Source organism: Xenopus tropicalis, chromosome 1, assembly GCF_000004195.4.
Source record: "Xenopus tropicalis strain Nigerian chromosome 1, UCB_Xtro_10.0, whole genome shotgun sequence".
Lineage (NCBI taxonomy): Eukaryota > Metazoa > Chordata > Amphibia > Anura > Pipidae > Xenopus > Xenopus tropicalis.
The window spans coordinates 18,186,690-18,192,689 of record NC_030677.2 but is presented as its reverse complement, the minus strand read 5'-3'; positions in this window follow the sequence as shown (position 1 = coordinate 18,192,689).

Genomic DNA, 6,000 nt, shown 5'->3' with positions numbered 1-6,000 from the left:
TGCTTTACCTGTTTAGGAGTTCAACTTTTCCATCTGGTGCAAGGCACAGAGAACACACCCAGCACTTGACCCTCTGCCCACAGCAAATGAGCCCTTGCGCTTTAGAACTTTAGCTATTTTTTTCATTTTCTGCATAATGACTGTTAGTTCCGTGTCACATTAAATATGTTATGTAACTGCTGAGAGGTGCTGATTTCATAACTACCAGAAGCTTTTGCCTTTACATAAAACCCGGCGTGAATAGAAAATGTAATTATGCTGCTGGAAGGGGACCAACAGGACCCGGCGCAGGGAATCTGTATGCTTAACGTGAGAGCTGGAACATCAGTAAGGCAATTTTAATTTGTCAGTGACCGTGTGTGGAACATAGTGCCCATTACGCCTCTCAGCATCCATTCAGATCCTTATCAGGAAGGCTGTATTGTCTGTGCTGTGATTTACACCGTGTCACACTATATGGCAGGAACGCTTTAGCAAAGAGCAAGTTACATAATGGGGAAGACCCTAAAAAGGAAACATTGGCATAGCTGCAACATGGCAACCTAACCGTAACATCTACATGTCTCTGCCCACCTTCCTGCCTCTCTTCCCTCAGGGCACGTGGCTCTATGGCTCACAGGTATCTGGCACAGGAGACAGCGCCAGGGATGCCCTCCTAAATCCAATATACTGAGCCCTTGAAAGGTGAGCTACTGCCTGGGTTCTGACCTCTTCTCTACTTTACTCTTCTTGACCCCTACCCTACTTAAAGTCCCAGAAGTTTAGTTAGCTCCCAGTAGGTTTCAGAATATCACTCAATAGTAAGAAATCCAAGTCCGGCTTGGGACTCCTCCAGTTACATGGGAGTAGGAGAAATAATAGGTTAGCTGAAAGCAGTTCTAATGTGTAGCGCTGGCTGAAAGCTCAGACTCAGGCACACTTTACTGCTGCGCTGCAAGTTGGAGTGATATCCACCCCCCCCTCCCAGCAGCCAATCAGCAGAACAACGGGAAGGGAGCAAGATAGCAGCTCCCAGTAGGTATCAGAATAGCACTCAATAGTAAGAAATCCAAGTCCGGCTTGGGACTCCTCCAGTTACATGGGAGTAGGAGAAACAATAGGTTAGCTGAAAGCAGTTCTAATGTGTAGCGCTGGCTCCTTCTGAAAGCTCAGACTCAGGCACACTTTACTGCTGCGCTGCAAGTTGGAGTGAAATCCCCCCCCCCTCCCAGCAGCCGATCAGCAGAACAATGGGAAGGGAGCAAGATAGCAGCTCCCAGTAGGTTTCAGAATATCACTCAATAGTAAGAAATCCAAGTCCGGCTTGGGACTCCTCCAGTTACATGGGAGTAGGAGAAATAATAGGTTAGCTGAAAGCAGTTCTAATGTGTAGCGCTGGCTGAAAGCTCAGACTCAGGCACACTTTACTGCTGCGCTGCAAGTTGGAGTGATTCCCCCCCCCCTCCCAGCAGCCGATCAGCAGAACAACGGGAAGGGAGCAAGATAGCAGCTCCCAGTAGGTATCAGAATAGCACTCAATAGTAAGAAATCCAAGTCCGGCTTGGGACTCCTCCAGTTACATGGGAGTAGGAGAAACAATAGGTTAGCTGAAAGCAGTTCTAATGTGTAGCGCTGGCTCCTTCTGAAAGCTCAGACTCAGGCACACTTTACTGCTGCACTGCAAGTTGGAGTGAAATCCCCCCCCCCTCCCAGCAGCCGATCAGCAGAACAATGGGAAGGGAGCAAGATAGCAGCTCCCAGTAGGTATCAGAATAGCACTCAATAGTAAGAAATCCAAGTCCGGCTTGGGACTCCTCCAGTTACATGGGAGTAGGAGAAACAATAGGTTAGCTGAAAGCAGTTCTAATGTGTAGCGCTGGCTCCTTCTGAAAGCTCAGACTCAGGCACACTTTACTGCTGCGCTGCAAGTTGGAGTGAAATCCCCCCCCCCCCCTCCCAGCAGCCGATCAGCAGAACAATGGGAAGGGAGCAAGATAGCACACACGTCCCCAACCTATTATACTCATGGGCCACATTCAAATAGAAAAAGTGTTGGGGAGCAACACCAGCATGAAAAATGTTCCTGGGGTGCCAAATAAGGGCTGTAATTGGCTATTTGGTAGACCCTATGTGAACTGACAGGTTCTGTATGGCAGTAAGCCTGGTTTTTATGCAACCAAAACAGGGCAGACAAATGCACAGTTGAAGCGAATCCCAGGCTAGCTCCGGCGGCACATACACCTGCAATCTCCATGCTGGCAAACTGGTCTGAAGGAAATCTGAAGATACAGAAGATGGCGCCTGTGAACTCCGCTGTGCTATTCTGCATGTATATGTCAGATTTACAACCTGGGATGCTTTTCTATGTAATATGCTTAACATATGTAGGGGTTTGATAAAAATGGGCCCCGTAGGATAGACACCCCTAGTACAGGCCCCCAAGGTGGTACTGGTTAATGGGACACTTGGTATGGTCTGGGTTGTTAGTAGTTCACAGGGAGTATCCCTGCAGTTCAGGTTACAGCCACAGGGTGGTGTGTAAGGTTATATAAAGGGATGCAGCCATGTGCTGTGAGGTCTTAGGCCTGGGACTGCCTCTGGTTAGAGGAGTACAACAGGGTCAGTTATTAGACAGTCAGTTCTGGTGATAGGTCGCTCCAGGAGTGACATGTAGGTGCTTAAACTAGAATGGGCGGATATTGCCCCTCCAGGAGTGGTAGTGGGGTTAAGATCCCCCAGCATTACATCAGCTGGAAGATCAGGGCACACAGTGTCTAGGTAGGTGGATCAAGCCGCCGCTAGAAGGAGTCCTACTCTGAGGGTGCCTAGGCGTTAGTACCGGGGTGAGTCCTGGAGGTGGGTCAGCCTGGCAAGAGTACCGGGGAGAGCCCTAAGAGAGGGTCTCTCGGCGTGAGTACCGGGGGGAGCACCTAAAAGGGATCATTTGGCAGGAGTACCGTGGGTTATCCAACAGGAGGGAGGTTCTCTTAAGGTGAAGCTAAGGAGTATATGCCCTGACGAATGTGTGCCACTCCTGGAGAGGTTCTGCCCAAATAAAGACACTCATTTGGTTCATTACATCTTGTGGATCTGGCTCTTTTCTGCACCAGGGATCACCTACCCTCCGGTAAGCAACTACCCCATGGGAGGGGCAAGGTACCGGGAGTTGTGTGGAGTCCCAGGACAGCAGAGCAGTCTAACATTAAGTTCCCAGGGTGGGAGTTATAGTCCCACAGAATCACCCCTGGGTGGAGGCACACCAAACAGCATTAAGACACCTGTCCCCCATAGTAAGCGGGGCTCAGGACTCCTGTAGCGCCAAAGTAACACCAGTAGCAGCACCGTGCAATAAAGTGGGCTACACATACATAAATCAGTATGTATACGTGCATCATGTGTATATTGAACCATTTCAGGATTCCTTACAGTAGAAGCTTCACAGGGTTCCATATTTTATAGATCAGATCACTTGCAATTGGAAAAGAAGAGATGAAATAAGATACCAAACTGACTGATTATTATTTACTAGGCCCAGTATGTTGGGCACGCACAGGCTCATTCCATATAGATTTTCCCTTCTGATATAAACACTGGGATTCGGCCTCTGTAGAATGACTTCTCTTCCGTATTTCAGGGAATGCCTATACCATTCTCGTGGGTATATTACATATAGATCTAAGCACAGGGGGAAAACTAATGCACAGTATTATACAGCAAAACCCATTCACAAGTGCCCTGGAATTATTTATAGCAATGGGAGGCTAAAACCGTAGCCAATTATTTCTCTTTTTTGCTGGTATTTGGGAAGCTTTGGGTTTCAGAGCCAGTTTCATCTCATTCTGTCCACCCCCTGCTTTCTCATTCAGCCCTGTACAGAACATAAGCCGTGGGTTCTCATGTTAAATTTGCAAACCTGTATGATTTAGGTAGCGGGAATATTGAGAAGACAGACATTGCTCAGTTTCCAGTCTGTCTCCTGGGAGGGAGCTAGTTCTGTATTTCTAATCATTTTTGTGTCACTTCTAATTTTTTCCTGAAGCACGGCTTGTTTCAGAAACCCTTTTAAATTTTATAGGTGCACCACTGTCAGGGCCAGAACTATGATTAGGTAACAGAGGCAAGTGCCCAAGGCAAGGGCAGGGGGGAGCCAGGACCCTAGGCACATACCTCTTCTGCATCCTCTAGCCCTGTCCCATACACTGGGGACTAGGTAGGTGGGAGGAGTGAGTCGGGAACAGGTAGGTGAGAGGAGCAAGTGGGGACCAGGTAGGTGAGAGGAGTAAGTGGGGACCAGGTAGGTAAGAGGAGTAAGTGGGGACCAGGTAGGTGAGAGGAGTAAGTGGGGACCAGGTAGGCAAGAGGAGTGAGGACCAGGTAGGCAAGAGGACTGAGCAGGGAGCAGGTAGGCAAGAGGACTGAGCAGGGACCAGGTAGGCAAGAGGAGTAAGCAGGGAGCAGGTAAACAAGAGGAGTGAGCAGGGAGCAGGTTGGCAAGAGGAGTGAGCAGGGAGCAGGTTGGCAAGAGGAGTGAGCAGGGAGCAGGTTGGCAAGATAAGTGAGCAGGGACCAGGTAGGCGAGAGAAATGAGTGGGGAACAGGTAAAAGAGAGAAGTGAGCAGGGACCAGTTAGGTGAGAGGAGTGAGCAGGGACCAGGTAGGCGAGAGCTATGAATGGGGACCAGGTAGAAGAGAGAAGTGAGCAGGGACCGGGTAGGTGAGAGGAGTTGCAGGGTGGGTGAGGGGGTGGGTTTAGTTTCTTGCCTAAAGGGTTGCAATGTGGCAAAGGGAGACAGTATTTGCAGAGTGGGGGTGAAGGAGGCAGGTGTGGGAAGGCCTTGTCTTGGGTGCCCTATGGTATTGGTCCAGCCCTGACCAATGTAAACCCTGGGCAAACACATAAGACCTTGGCAGATAGTACTCTGGTTTGGATTGATCCCAGGACCCCAGCACTGAGAGACAGCAGTACTAACATTGTGCGTGCAAATTGCACCCCTTAGTGCTCATTCAGTAAGCACTTGTGCCCAGGGCATATCAGCACACTGAGCCTTAACTCTGGGCAGGAATAAGTAAAGACGGAGCACAGGGGGTCACCTCTTCGTTAAAAAGTCATTTTTATTAAATCCATTAAGAACATTACAGAGACCTATATATCCAGCTTAACGCGTTTCATGGCTTCACGCCACTTCATCCATCTGGCTTGAGGCGCAGAGTGCAGCACAAAGTAGCCATGTTCCTACTGCCCGCCATAGGGATGCATATGTGCCCCCGGCTGAATGAATATTTGGCAGTGCTGTATTCATCGGGGATGGGCAGAACTTTGTGGTCCATTCTGGTCTTCTTGGCCCACGGTAACTGCAGACTGGACCGAATAGTTGTAATGTAAGTCCCCCACATTGTTCCATGTTGAAGTGATAGATTCCTTGTCTTAAAAATCCTTCTGCATCCCACAAAATCTATGCACCACCCAGAGCAGAGAGACTCCCACAATCCATCACTTTAACACTAACAAGGAGAGGGAGGGTGTGCATGACTCTGGGGGGGAGAGATTTCCTGAAGAGTCAGGGACATACTATCATGGTCTCCTTTCAATCTGAGTTCCCCCAGGATGAATATCAATGTACAGTATAGTTTATATGATATTAAGTGACCTATTAAAGAATCTCCCCAAAATATATATATCAGTAAATATTGCCCCTTTACATCCTTTCCCTTGAGCCGCCATTTAGTGCTGGGCTTTGTGCTCCCTCAGAGATCAGCTGACAGGAAGTGATGCAGCTCTAACTGTAACAGGAAGTAGTGTGGGAGCAAAAGGCAGAACTCTAGTACCCAATGGCACATACTACTAAAAAATAGTATATTTTTATGAAAATGGTTTATTTAGATGAAGCAGAGCTATACATATAATCTGATTTATGGAATATATTTTTATAGAGACCTACATTGTTTGCGGGTGTAGTTATTTATATTTATTTCTGAACGTTAAGATGGGTTTAAACACCTTTCCTACAAAAGCACAATGAT